This window comes from Triturus cristatus, chromosome 4_1 (assembly GCF_964204655.1).
Source record: "Triturus cristatus chromosome 4_1, aTriCri1.1, whole genome shotgun sequence".
NCBI classification, from domain to species: Eukaryota; Metazoa; Chordata; class Amphibia; order Caudata; family Salamandridae; genus Triturus; species Triturus cristatus.
The window spans coordinates 541,517,777-541,533,305 of NC_140585.1; the positions used below are offsets into that span (position 1 = coordinate 541,517,777).

At 47.2% G+C, this 15,529-nt stretch overlaps 1 protein-coding gene across 2 annotated transcripts in view; it reads left to right on the plus strand.

Annotated features, from left to right (window-relative positions):
- The window catches only part of LOC146855198 (poly(U)-specific endoribonuclease-like), a 524,935-nt gene that overhangs the window by 94,346 nt on the left and 415,060 nt on the right, over positions 1 to 15,529 (plus strand). The gene's annotated exons all lie outside the window — the stretch shown is intronic.

Below are 15,529 nucleotides of genomic sequence, written 5' to 3' on the forward strand. Positions count from 1 at the left end.
CTCGAGTGTGCCAGGAGCAGTCCACATTGAGCAAAACAGTAGTGACACTAGTCAGCCACACCTGTGGAATGTCAGGTAGGCTCAGTTCCCCTGTAAGGCAGCCAGCCAGCAAGTAGGCCACTGCAACTGCGCTGCCAGATAATGTTCAAAGTTAGGGGCACCCAAACCCCCACCCCCCGCTCCACAGGTGACGGTAATTTGCATAGCGCAATGCGCCTCCTTCCTTTGTTCCAGATAAATCTGTTCAGCACGGAGTGTAGTGTGCGAAAGGTGGAATAAGGGATGTGAACTGGGAGGTTATGAAAAAAGTATAGCAGCATCATCAATTTAGGCAAGAAGACTCGGCCCTGCACTGTGAGTGGTAGCATATCTCAGAATGCCATATGAGGCCGTAGCGAGGCTATAGCTCTTGTGAGATTGCAATTGATTTATGTCTGTCTCATAGTATATGTTGATCCTGGGGTAGCAGAATATGCAGGGATCCCAACGCACTAGATAAGGTTCAATCCACCACATAATACTGTCGGGGGCAATCCGGATGTAAGGGACCCAAATAAGACTTGGCCCAGTTCACAGCTAGTCCTGAAGCAGCTCGAAATTCCTGCAACACAGCCTGTACTCCTTCTATGCCTCCTTAAATATTCAATTTGTAGACTGATCAGATGGTGGTCAGATCACCACAGGACTGTCTCGTAGCCATTGTGCCAAGGACTCCATATACAGAGCGAAGAGAAGTTGCGATAATGAGCAACCCTGGCAAGTACCCTGACCAAAATAAAAATGGCAGGACTTAGCTCCTTTAAACTTATCCGAGACTCTGGTGTGTTATAAATACTTTGAATCCATTTTTAGAATCTCTCACCAATTCCGAACAGCTTCAGCGTATCAAAGGTAGGGCCAATGTACCCCCTTGAAAGCCTTTTCGGCATCTATTGCTACCAGTAAGTCTTCTCCGCATTACTGGTGTACTTTGTCTATAAAGTGGCATATATGCTTAGTGTTGTCCCCACACTGGCGAGTGGGAATGAAACCGGATTGATCGGGGTCAATAAGACCTGGCATGAGGGTACTGAGACGGTATGCGAAAACACTTGCAAGAGTTTCTCGTCCATGTTTACAACAATATGGGCCGGTACAACTCAAGTGGGTCGTATCATTGCCAGGCTTGGGAATTACCGATATGGAGACTTCCAGCATTGAATCTGTTAAAGTGCCCATCTCAGAGAAAGAGTTGAAGAGTCGCATGAGTAGAGGAGCCAGGTCTGAGCAAAAGGTTTTATGGAACAGAGCACTGAGGCCATCCGGATCGGGGAACTTAAGAGGTTTCAGGTGGGCAATCACAGAGATCACTTCCTCTATGCGGATAGACTGATCCAAAATGTGCGCCTCTTCTGGAGGTAGAGTAGTGAGGCCAACATCCCCTAGATATCCCGCTGGTTCTACAGCCGAGCCCACCGCCGGCGAATATAGCAAAGCATAATATTTCTGAAAAGTCCCGCCAATGCCTTCGGCATCTCCCGCCTCAATGTTGAAGTCCATGCGGATGATTTTCACTGAACCAGCACACACTGCTGCGAAGCCTATGAGCTTACATCCCACCCCCTACATTTCACCTGCTCAAGATCTAACCTTTTGAGCTGCAACCGGGCCTTTTCCAGTTCCCTCCAAATCCTGGTCAAACCATTCCTCTTGTTGATAGCCTCCAGTTCCCAGACCTTCCTCTCAAAGTCCGCACACTTGTCTCGACGCCTATGAGAGAACAATAAGCTCTCCTCAGACTACCAGTTTTAGGGTTTCCCATATGGAGGAAAAGGCGGAGTCCACGTTGTCATTTAAGGATGGGTAATCCGCAAGTACCACCCTAACCTTATCTACCATGGGCTGGGACTGCAGCATGGTATCGCGGAGTCACCAGTGCGGGCTCTAGGCGGGTGATGCGGGTATCTGCATTGTCATAGTAATGGTTGCGTGATCTGAAAGAGAGCACGGTTCAATGGTGGCATTAGTGACGCAATACAGCACAGGGGTAGCTAACGAAGTGGTCAATACATGCATACATCTTGTATGCAACAGAGAAAAATGTGTAATCCCAGACATGGGGATGTGTTTGTTGCCACGTAACATGCAGTCAGCGAGCCACCGGAGGACGTCCGATGAAAAGGCCCCAGTTTGAACAGATTGCTGTCCAGAACGGTCTTACTCCGAGTTCATCACCAGGTTCAAGTAACCCCCTACCACTATGGATGCGTCCGGGGCTTGAAGGCCAGTGGCCAGTGAGTGTATCAGAAATCTCTCTAGCTGTTCATTAGGCGCATAAACATTTGATAGTGTAAAATAAAGAGCCTAACTGTAGACGTAGTGCCAGAAGGCGGCCCATGATCTCCGCAATCGTATTCAGCACCCCCTAGTGAAGAGCCCGGAAAGAAGAATACAAATACCACCCCTATTAGCAGGACCAGAGGACCAGTTTTGCTGTGGGAACCATCTGGACTGCACTCTGAGTATATTTTGAGACTAGGTGGGTCTTTTGGAGAGGACAAAGGTGTTCGAGCAGCTACAGGATAGCCCTTCTCTTGGTGGAGTTGTTAAGGCCTCAAACATTGAGGCTAACTAATTTAAGCCTCAGGAAGCCTTAATGAGGAATAGAAGCTCTGGGAAGGCCCTTCTCTGGTGTACAAGGGATTATGATTAGCCGGTGACCAGCCGGTAAGGGAGGTCTAGTCCCAGCATGCAAAGTGATCTGATATACATCGCGTATTGGGAAGGAAAAGAAAAACACCTAAAAATGCAAAAAACATAAATGTAGAGAGGTCTGAACAACCAGAATCAGTCCAGCAAACATGGAAACTTCTGCAGAGAGGTGGCATCTGTGGGAATTTTATTCTCAAGGCGTCCATTAAGCTTCCCTTTCTGTCCTCACCGCCCAAGACCCACTCACCAAAGTGGAGTGAGTGACTCACGGTTCAATCCATGGTTCAGGGATCGGCCGTTCTGCCCCTCTCCGTATAGGGAGCGAAGTATGGCCTCTTTCTTTCACATTAGGGTCTGCGGGTCAGGACGTAAGCCCTCTGGGACCGATCTATGTTGGCTCCTGCTCCGTCTACATATCCCACTTTGATCTCCTACTTATCGAGGAGGAGGAGCGTCTTGTGGTGGATAGTCTATACCCCGGACTCTGCAGGCTTTGGCGAGAGACCTCATCTGCTAAACTTTGCCATTAACCCAGAAAATTAGACTAAACGGGTTGCCCCAGGAATAGGAAATTCGGTGTTCCGCAAATGGGTCGTGTCGTAGTCTCGCCATTTTTGCAAGGTGATCGCCGCCAGGTCTTGCTATAGCTGAGGGGTGTGACCCTTAAACTGAAGTGGATGAGCCTGTCTGTCTTTGCGTAAGTTAGCCTCTTTAGTTTGGAAGTAGTGAACGCACGCCAAGATATCTGCAGGAGGTTGCTTTCTTTAAAACATCTATCCAGTTTTATCACTTCCTCGGTTTGGGGCCCAAAAAAAAGTGGAACATGGCCTGCAAGTACTCCTACAGAATGGCCCCCACTGCAGCTGTCTGGAAACCCCGAATTCTGATATTGTTTCTTCTCAATCTATTTTCGATGTCTTCGTCGTGCACCTGCAAGTCGATTTGTTCTTAAAGACAAATCACTTCTTGTTGCAGGCACTCCACTTCCTCGTTTCGTAGCCCCATCCTCCAGGGCGGCCACCCTTCCCCCACACCTCATCAAGGTCTCTACATACCTCTTGCAGGTCAGAGGATAGATCCCTCTTGATCGCTTGCAAGTCCTCACAAAGAGGCGAAGAGGGATTTTTATAAATATGCGGATAATAGGGCTGTCAAGACATTCAGCATCGCTCACGAGGTCTGCAGCTTCTGCTGTGGCTTTATCACATAAGGCTCCTCCAGGCTGTCTAGTGAGCATGTCATGGACTGAACGTTTTTTTTTGTGGAGGCCATGAGTGTGCCCGTCCAACAGTTCTGGGTAAAGGCGTGGCCTCCTGTTGTAGAGGTGGCATTAGAGGTCGCTGAAGTCACAATTCTTGGTCGCCCTGTTTGGGTGAGTAGCAAGAGTTCAAGGAGAGCCTTTTTGAACAGAGCGATTGAAAGCGTCCCGCTCCCATGAAAAGGCACCATGCGGATAAAGGCCCTCTCCAGACAAAGCCCCTAGGAGGCCACCTCAATAACCCAGAGGGTAAAGATACATTTCCCAAAGTTAAGGCCCTACGCCAGGCCTTCCCTCTCCTTGACAGCCCTCTAAAAAGGGCCGGTGGGGTGAGCGAAGAAATCTACAGCCAAAACACCCCAAGTTGGTCAGACGTCCGAGCAGAATAGTGAGGGGGTAGACCCCTGCGAAAGGTGAGAGAGGTCCAGCACAGGGCCTGCCAAGACAGTTCACTCACTGGAGTCCAGGGCAGGTAGGCGCAGAACCTGCCAGTCCTGCCTCACTATTGCAGCTCCACCCTGTAAATCAGCACTGCAGCTCGGTTCGGCTGCCTTGCAGAGCAGACGTTTCACCACCAGTGGGTTGCGCTGCTGAGTTGAAAGGCCCATGGTCTGCCACTGGCGCCCCCCCAGACTGGGCATAGCAACAATATGAAGGGCGGGGTCCACCCTTCAATCTCTGTTTCTCAGCCCCTGCGGAGTAGGTTACTCTGAGGAGCTCCAGTTCAGGACACCCTCATTCCATGCACCCAATGGGGCGTGGGGTAGGGCAGTAAAGCAGGCCCACCGCTCCACCACAGCTCTGCTGAGATCGTCACCACTGCAGCCCGGGTAGCTGTCTCAGTGCTCAGCGGGCCCACCGCTAAAGAGTCTCGCTGCCAGGCTAGATGATCAACTACGGGCACCTGGAGGCCCTGGCCAAGCCATGCTAAAATAGGGAGTGTGGGGATCTGCACTCTACTCGCTTTCATCCTTTCTCGCACTGACCGCTTTCACGGGCCTTTCCCTGGCTCAGCAGCAGGCCTCCTCGTGGCCACACTGCAACTGCAGGGCTCTCTTGCAGCAGGGTCGGTGGGGACATCAGTGCCTCTGGCTAGCCCGCCCCTTCACTTCCAATGCGGCCCCAGGAACCGACAGGTAGGGATCGCCCGACTGGGCTGTGCAGCAGGTCAGGGAGCACCACTGCACCACCCCACTCCGGTTCCCTCTGGCTCACCCCCCGCATGTGTGTGCCTCAGAAATGCCAAAGATGCCTATTTTGGGGCCGCTGCTCTCTGTCCGTGGTGCCCCGGGAGTCAAGCTGCCCCGAGCATGTGTCCGGAGTGTAGTTTTCAAAGTGCTGGGGCTTAAATTGGTTCTTTATGGGCAGTGAGGACAAACTCAGTCTGGCACGTCTCAGCCCACTGCCATCTTGGCCACGCCCCTTCCCTGGTGTTTAGAGACCCAAACCAAATTTGGAATTTTTCTCACTTTCCTGGTGGTTAATCTAGTATTATTTCTCATTGCTGGTTGTTGTTGATGTGATGCTCATTTGTGATTATTCTTGGTCACTCAGCTTTATTAATTTTCTTCCTCCTCTTTGTAATGGTGGTGATACGAACGGAGACTAAGTTTTCGTTTTTTTAAAAAATCTGGATGCTCTCAAATGGTCAGTTTTAGTAGTCATTTGAACAACAGAAGTGGGAGTTGGTGGGAAAAGTGATTTCAGCACAAGAATTGCAGCAATGCTTCTTAATTGTGTTGCATTCATTTTAATAATATTTATATCTAAAATATGGATCATGAACCGCTAGCTCCCCGTCGTTCTCTGAGCAACTCCCTACAGATACACTATGTAAATTAGAAGGATTGTGGTGCAAGTGTAAGGATCACAAATTCCTCTCACAGGTGTACTTTTCAAGAAATATCTATAAGCATAAGGTTATCTTGGACAAATTGTTTTTACTCTAAAACACTGAATGCTATAGTTCCATTGTTAGACCTGGCAGCCTTGGGGTGGTCTTCCCCTAGCCCTTTTGCCTGCTTACCTCTTCTTTTTGCTGATTCTTTTTGTATGATTTGGGACTCTGAGCGCTTTACCACTTCTGACCAGTGCTAAAGTGCATGCACTCCCCCCCCCCCCCCTAAACATGGTAACATTGGTTTATCCACAATTGGGATATTTAATTTACTTGTAAGTCCCTTGTAGAGTGGTATATCATGTACCCCGGACCTGTAAATTAAATGCTAGTAGAGGGCCTGCAGCTACTGATGGTGGCACCTACACAAGTAGCCCTTCAAACATGTGTCAGACCTGCCACTATAGTGCCTGTGTGTGTGCAGTTTTATTGCAATTTCAACTTGCCATTTAAAACCCCTTGCCATCCCTTAAACTGACCTTCATTATACTTGGATTACCCTTGGGGTAGGCCCTAGGTATCCCATAGGGCAGGGTGCTGTGTAAGTAAAAGTAGGGCAACCTCTAAGTTTTGCTTGTCCTGGTAGTGAAAAACACCTACATTTGTTGTTCACTACTGGGAGGTCTAGCCCTCTCGCAGGTTAACATTGGGAATTCCTTATTACACTGTTAAGCTGTAATATCTGTTTGAGAAGGAATATTAATCTCATGTTTTATATGCTTGGAATGGTGATGATGAATCCTCATTGGTAAAGTTGGATTTAAAATTACTATTTTAGAAATTCCACTTTTAGAAAGTTGCCATTTCACTGCTCTTGGAGTGCTGTGTGCCTGTAACCGGTCTTAAATACACGTCCGAGTTGGGTGATCGCTTGACTTTGTGCATTCCCTCTAGACAGCCACACACAAGAAGTTTAAGTGTGTCTGAGTGCCCATCTGGATCCTGATGGCTCATCCTGGGCAGGATGGGAGGGAGGAGTTGACACACCTGAATAGGCAGTGTCCTGTCCCCACACAAAGGGTTGATTACCCCATACAAATAGCCTGGAGCCAGGGCTGGAGGAAGGACATCTGTGCACTTCAAAGAGCCTTCTTTAAATTCAACCCCCACTTCAGAGGCACAATTGGGTATAAGTGCTGTGACTCTGACCCGCTCAAATCGGACACTTCTGGATCTGTAAAGAACCACTGTCAGAAAAACTGGCTGGTGCTACAAGGACTGACACTCTGCTGGCCTGCTGATCTGGAAAACCTGCTTCTCTGCTGTGCTGCCCTGCTGCTCTCTGACCCTGCTGAGAGGGAGCTGGACTCTGCCCAGCAACTAAAGTAATCCACAAGGGTTTGCCTCCTGTTTCTTGAGATTCAGAGCTATCAAAGTATCTATCCCTGATTATTGTGGCTGGTTCACTGGAAGTGGGCCCACATACTTGCACCAGAGAAATCAGTGCATCTCCAGTCTGCTTGGAGCAAAACCGTCACATCGACCCTGTTGCGATAGTAGAATCAACGCAGTGCATCGTCTCCAGAACTCAATGCATCGGAACCTCGTATTGACACCGCAGCAGTGTGGAGAGATTGACGCATCCTCTCGACTGCGTGGAGAAACCCCGCACATCACATAGGAAACGACGCCTCTCGGCTTCAGAACTTCATCTACGGAACCAACTTATCGCCATCACTGCGGAATAGATATCTTTGCATCACTTGACTGTGCCCCACATCTCACTGTTGCCACCAAGATCAAGGTACTCTGTTCACCGGTCCAGCATGGCTCCTGCACCCGGCATGCGCTCCACTGTGGTCGGCTTGGACTGTTGACATCCAGCGTGACCGGATAACCCCCATAGGCGCTTATTGCTTCTAAGCTCAAACATTTCTTTTCTTTAAAAATTAATTTCTCGACTACTACTTACTGGATTTTTGCGGTTTTTGGTGTTGATTTATTTATAGAATTATTTTCTTTTTTTCAAACCTGGTGTAGTCTTTTTGTGTTGCACAAATAGTTTACAAATTGCCTCTTTAGACAATCCTGACAGCTCTGTGCCAAGCTACCAGAGGGTTAACTTTTAGTTTGCATCTTAATTACCCTGATTAGGATTGTGGTCCGTACTTGGACAGGGTGCATACCTCTGCCAACTAGCGACCCAATTTCTAGCTTCCATCATCCTTTTCCAAGTAAGCAAGTGTTACTTTAGACCCAGACAACAATCCACTACATGCATCCCCTAAACTTTACCTTATGTTTCTCTAATTTTCAATTACAAACCTTCCTAAATCAATCCCGTGCCAGCTCACCTGCTGTAGGGCTAAAGTGAATAGAAAATTGTCTGGTCTGATTAGCCACTGGTCTCCAAAGCTGATCTTTATGAAAGAGTAAGGTATTGCAAATCTAACAGCTGTTATTTTGATCCTCCTCTAGCCACAATTGTCAAGCCATGTTTCAGTTGCCTTAGCAACTCCTGGAAGACATTATGAATGCTGGCATATCTCAAGATCCTTTCCTAAATTACTTCAAAATTAGAACTCTTACACTCTTTCTCAGGAAATTCTTTCTTTACCTTGAAGAGATACTCCTTTGTTATACAAGATGGAGGGAAAGCTCCTTCTATACAAATCTTAGAAATAGGATGTGGGCATTCACCTCAGAAAACACATGGCTTGAGAGGCCCTCCTTAAATTCTTTGTTTAGTTCTTCCAATACTGCAGCATATATACCACAACCGTGAAGTTCCTGAATCGCATCTACCGCATATTCGGCAGGGGAAGGAGGAGTTCATTTAATCCTTCACAACATCTCTTCAGCCTTCCGTATGATTGGCAGTGCATGGCTTTTGCAAGCTGCGACTAAGATTTGAATTTCCAGGACACGGTTGCAGACGTATTTGCCTCTTTCCTGTACACAGTGGTATACAGTCAAGGAACCTGTAAAATAACGTGCAATTTGCCAAAGGGCAGTGTCCTTTGTTCATCACTCTGTAATTTATGCAGCATTTATTCATTTCAGTGGGTTGAGAGGTCACCTTGCTTGAGTATGACCATAATACAAAAATGAGGACCTATTTTTATCAATAATACAACCTTCTAGATCCTGCCTGGAGAATTATGAATCCTGTTCTTACTAAATCTTTCTTGTGGTGTACACTAAACTCTTCAACTCCTTGATGCCTTTCACAAAAGGGCAAATCAGTTGAATCACTCGTTGGATCGAGCTCTCAGTACATGGCTTTTCCCTCGTCTCAATCCAAGCTAAAGCTCTGTGATTTATTCTCACTTCTAACCTTGCCATAGTTCTGTGTGTCACTCGTTCTGTAACATCTGCAAAGTAAAATGAAGACTACTCATGAAAAAAAAGTATCCCTCAGAATGGCTTTGACTCTCTTTTTCATGTACCATCTTTGGAAATGTAGTCCATGCCCATTTCCCTCCGTCTTCTTTACTTACACTAAAAGCTGGCCTATTGCACCCGACTTGCGGCTTAAGAAAATGTGGCATCGTGCTAGTCGTAAAGGAGCTGCGCAGGATTAGTCCAAGCCCTAATTTTCATAGAGCAGTACACATGGCAAGCCTTCTCAAGCTCTCCGGAGGACCGAGCAGTCTCAGCAGTGAATTCTGACTTAGGTTAGAAATGTCTACATTTTGGACAGCCACCCTCTCTAACAACTCTTCTAACGCTGCACACATCCACTGGGAGAAAGTTTCCTTAAACCTTGAAAATCTTCCCATTTTGATCCTAACCTAGTATTGGATTAACCCATCTCAATTCCCCTCCCCCCCCACCCGCTTTTTTCTGCCGAAAAAGGTTTTCTTCATAGAAATTGTTATTCCATTATTCCATACAGTCGTTCTTCAGTCTGATATTTGTTGCAAGTCATGCTATATAAATAATAGAAATTAACAAAATATAAAGAGCAAGAACTTTTGCATTTTAAAATTGAAAAGGTACATGATTTGTACACCAGAAAAACGTAATAAATAAGTTGTTTATATCCACCTCCTTGTCTAAGTTGAGAGTGAAATGGCAAGTGAAACGGTATGTGGAGTGGTTATTATAATGTATGTACCGTTACATTAAGAAAGGGATTGAAACTTGCTTGACTTCACAGCTGTGGCCAGACAAAAATGTGATAATCGTCGGACCTTGATGTGATATTCACCTGGAGAAGCAGGGCTTTGGCTTCGCCCACATGCTAGGAAGCTACTTTACACAATTTGAGTTGGCCAGAAGTCTTGGGATTCCTCTGAAAGAGTCCCTGTTTATTCAGTATTTTCTAAGCTATGTACGCAATTTTAGCCACTCAGCGCATTCTGCTTCATAAACTCCCATCCGTCTCCATCCCCCCCAACTCATCGTTTTGGAGTTGCAAGGGCGTAGTCTGCCGTGGAACTTTAGTATCTACGAGATGCCCACTGTTGTACTCTGTAAGCGAATATCAGGCCTTATGAAACCTGCAGCGTGTTATCAAGGTAAAAAAATGCCTAGTTTGTGCTGCTGCTTATCTGATTGTATCTGCCTTAGTGGTCCGAGATCATCTCTAATTCTTTCAAGTTTACCCACGTCTTTAGGTTATTCACATAGATCATGGACTGCTGAAGCTTTTCTTTTGAGTCTTGATTCCTGCTGTGAGTAAAGTTAGCGAGCAGGAGAAGGGCTTTTCAAGAACCATTTGCTGCAATGCTGCACCTTCACAAAGTGGTGTAGTATTTCCCCTTGATTTCCCCTTCTGGGCCCACTTTGATTCTCCCTTGGTTGCTCGTAATACCTGCTTTAGGCTGCCTTTGCTTTGCACAGCCACACATAATACATTTGTTTTTGTGACGTGATATTATTTTAGAAATACGCTGAGCCTATTATTTCTTATTTAGTGACTACTTTTTTTAATTCAGTCTGAGCATTTCATACAAGGACAAACCGCATGGTGTACTGTTTTCTTTTGACCGGTCAGCAACATCGCCTAACGTTTTTAGACACAACACAGTAGCACAGCTTCAAACACAATAGTTCTTATCCTTTAAAACATTTCTCAGCCCCTTGGAAAGCAGAGGGGAGAATTCCAGCAGAGAGACCGGTCTTGGGATGAAGAAAGCAGCTTTGCGTACACTGAGTGAAGCGGAATACATAATACACACACCAGGTATTGGGTCCGGTGCTAATCCCAGAAATTACTAATATTTTCATGTGCTCACATAGTGAGAGTAGGCCTAAATAGATATATTAGTTGCCATGGCCAAGTTGTTCATTGTTAACAGCCTGTTAGTAATGTTGATTATGTTGCTTTGTTTTATTTGTTTACTAATCGCACCACACCTACTTAAAAATAGACTACAATAGTTTCAATAAATATATGGAAACTTCTTTTGTGCCTTTCTTCTGTTTACTATGGACATACATGAGGTTTGTAAAAATCACCTGTTACTCTGGAATAGTTAGTAGTTCAGGTGAGTCACTGTGAGCGTCTCGGATTTGGTACTGACGTGGGGGAGAGAATCAGTCTCTACATCCTCATGTCCTTTTCTCTCAAGGCACAGTTTTGTTACCAAACTGAATCCTGGCAACAGTGGAGGCCTGGATCCTTACTTTAAAAAAAAAAAAAGATTTTTTATTGATTAAAAGAAAAACATAAAGCAGCAATAAGACAACATAGTCCATAGCATGTATGTACACTTTGCAATACAGTTGGAATCTGGGAGACACAGTACAAAGCCTTCCACTTAGTCATAGTAATACTTTCCAGCATACACATCAAACAATTCACACATAGGAGGACCAGATCATGAGACAAAAATGTACAGCATTTAGCACTTGGCTAGCCTTATTCAGTACCATGTAACGATACGTCATCAAGACTAGGGAATTCCAGTAGTCTATTTCGTTCACATTGTAGCTCTACTGTAGGGGACAAGTAAATGGTTCCCCTATATCTACTCCACCTCCCCCATTTAGAGTCCCATTTCCTGGGGCAGCCCCTGTGTTTGAAGACATCTTTCTCGGCAATCATTGCCCTATCCATGTCAATTGCCCAATTGCGCAGGGCCAGGCCCACCCCCCATTTTTGGGCAATATTACGTTTGGCAATGGCCCACCCGAGTGAGGCCCACGTTTGCTCGGTTTGCGTTAAGTCAGCGGCTTCCTAGATATTTAGAAGGCATAATTGAGAGGAGGCCTTCAGTGTCTTACCACCTGCTCGCTCCAATTGTTTTGTGACTTTATTCCAATATTGTTGTACCATAGGGCAATCCCAAAGGATATGAAAAAGTTCACGTTTGGTGGCATTGCCGTAGGCACATAGGGTCATCCCTCCTTCCTATCTTGACCAAGAGCCCTGCGTCGAGATTCACGCGATGAAGGATCTTCAATTGGACCAGGCGTAACCTCATTGGGATAGCCACCTCTCTGGGGGAGGCCAGGTCATCGCGCCAATCGTCATCCTCCAAGTCTCCCAGATCTACTTCCCAGTATTGTCTCAAGCCCATTAAAGGGTCTGGGCGATTGTTCAACAGCTTTTTGTATGTGAGAGATATGGCCTTTTTGTGCATGGGGTCAAGTATCAGTCGGTCCTCCAATGGAGAGGCCTCAGGTAGAGGGGTGTCCTTGGGTAAGACTGCCTTAACTGCATAACTAATTTGCATATATCGGAATGCCTCGGTCTGTGCTAGCTTGCATTTTATCTGCAGGTCTGAGAATGTGGCCAATTTTCCCCCACCCACACGTCACCCACTGTCGTGATACTATCATATCCCACTTGTCAAAGCCTGGGCATTTGCTGATCTGCCCCAAGAAATCCGGCTCCCATAGAGGTGTGGCCTTTGTGAGTTTATAGTTCAAACCTCACTTTTTTTATTCACTCTGTGCCAAACCTCCACTGTCCATGCTGTGGGTCCCGTGAGATTGAGCTTGCGAGGGTTAGCGTAGAGTGCCCTGGCGTAACCCCCCTGCTCCCCACCCGTCCCAGGAGCCACCGGTCCGTGCGGAAATTTGGGTCATCGTACTCTCCATGTACCCATTTGTTGATTGGAGCCAGTTTGGACGCTTGATAGTAGTCTCATGCTGGTCAGTGTAATACCACCACATTGTCAACCTAGTTATAGCTATGCGTGGGGCCTGGCCGTCCCACAGTAGTCCCCGTACAATGCCGTCGATGCTAGCGAAGTAAGTGTCAGGAATCCTATAAGGGGTGTTCTGCAGTACATAGAGAACGTGACCATGATAGCATCTTAAAGAGGGCTGCACGCCCCAGAAGTGTAAGCGGGAGGGATCGCCAGTGTTTGGCGTCAGACCTAAGACGTGTCAGGGGTGCAAGCAGGTTGGACTCATAGAATAAATTTGGATCCGGTGTAATATAGATACAGAGATACCTAAAGCCCTCTGTTGCCACCTGTATGTATGGCTGTGCACCCCACAACACGTAGAGTTGGGACTTAGTCCAGTTGATGGTATGCACCAAAGATATGGAAAATATGGAGGACCCGGCGGGGAGACTGCGAGGGCAAGGCCAAATAGAGGAGAATATCATCTACATATAGGGAGATACGGTCTTCGTGGTCCTCCGTCCACTTCAGTCTCCTAATCCATATTGCAAGTGGCTTGAGAACTAGGGCAAATAATAAGGGTGACAGGGGGCACCCCTGTCTAGTCCCCTCCCCAGCAGGAATTGTGTCGATGTGGTTGTTGACTACCACCTGCGCGGTAGGAAGGGCATAGAGCAAACGGATCCACCTTATCAAGTTTGTGCCAAAACCCATCTTATCAAGACTGCAAACAGAAAGTCCCACTCGATAGTATAGAATGCCATGGAGGCTTTCAGTGATAGTAACGCAGCGTCTTCCCTAATCGTTTCACGTCTACCCAGGACCCCATGCAATTGCCGTAGGTTTAAAGCTGTATTCCTCCCTGGCATAAACCCGGATTGATCAGGGTGTCCTAATTCTGTAATGTAGGGGATAAGTCTGTTGGCCAACAGTTTAGCTAATATTTTTGCCTCAACAGTGAATAGTGATATAGGGTGATAGGCCCTACATTCATCTGGCGGTTTGCCCTGTTTGTGGACGATCACAATGGAGGCCGTTCGGACATCAGCAGGGAGTGCCCCTTTATCAAGACTCCCCATATACATTTGCAGCAAATGGGGGGGGAGAGCTTGGAAGCCAGTGGCTTCAGGAATTCGATCGGGAGCCCATTGGGGCTTTACCCGAGCGGACATCCTGTATCGCTTTTTGGATTTCAGCCTCTGTGATCGTGCCCTCTAGGGAATCTCGGTCCTGCGCAGACAAACAGGCGACTTTCATGGTCGAGAGAAGGTTCACAGCCGCGTATGACTGGGACGTCTCAGAGGTAGTGTAAACCGACGAGAGGTAGGAAGCAAACGTATCGGCTGTCTGCTGGGGATCAGTGAGTACATCCCCATTGACCCCACGCACTGAGTGGACCCACCATGCTAGTTGTTCTTTTTTTTCTCCAGCCAGGCAAGAAGTTTACCCGTTCGTTCACCATGTTCGTATATCTTATGGCATGTAGAGGTATATCGTGCTTTGGCTGCTTCCGTCAAAAGCTGTCGGTAATCAAGACGCACCATCAAGAGTGAATGTAGTTTCTCAGGATCAGGGGTGAGTGCTAGGGCTTTTTTCCCTAGCTAGGATATCCTCCTCAAGTTCAGTGACACGCTTGGTGAGCCTCTTTTATGGCCAAACATCAAAGATAAGCCTCTGCCTTTCATAACAGCACCGAATGCTCCCCACAGGACTTGTGCTAAGGTGACTGACCCCCACATTTTCCTTAAAATAGCAGTCCGCTTCCTTAAGTAGTGTGTCCTTGATGTGAGGCACCTTGAGCGCCCAGGGATTTATAGTAAGGGTGGTGCGTAGCCTGGGCAGGTCGAGCGTGAGCGTTGTGAGGAGGGGGAATGATCAGATACTCTGCGTGCCAGTATTCAGTAAACATATGTATATCCTGAGCGTGAGTAAACATGGTCAAGACGCGATTGACTCTGATGGGCTCCAGAATGAAATTTGAACTGTACGGCGGGTTAAGTCGCCACCAGATATCTATCAGGCCCATGGCTGACAGGAACTCTGCCAATGAGAACCCCCCTAGGGGGTCTCTACAAGGCGGGAGGCGATCTTTGGCACCGTCTACAGCCAGATTAAAGTCTCTCCCCCCCCAGCACCAGCAGCCCCAGGGGCAAGTCATGCAAGAGTGCTCCAAGGTCGTGCAGTGTAGGACGTTGCAGCCCAGGTGGGATATACAGGGATACAACATTTAGAGTCTGTCCCTCTCTGGTACCAGAGAGCACCACGTATCGACCCTGCTCATCCGACCAGACCCTGTTTATTAAGTACGGACAGCCTCTGTGTATGAGCACCCCAGCACCACGAGAACCTGTTGTAAAGCCAGAGTGAGCTGATAAGCCTTCTCCCCATCTATTCAATGGACCACAGGAATTACCACTTAAATGTGAGAAGAGCAATGACTGGCACCTGTCGCTTCAGGTACTGGAGGACTATTCCCCGCTTGATTTTATCTCCCAAGCCATTAACGTTCCACGTAAGGAACTTGAGTGCTAAGTGTGGCACCATGTAGGAATAGATAGATGAACAATGTAGGGCTGAGAAGTAGAGGCAGTGCGAGTTTGCGGACATCAAGGGTGAGAAACGCCCTACAGTTGCTGCTAGAGCGCGTGGTGAGGCCTG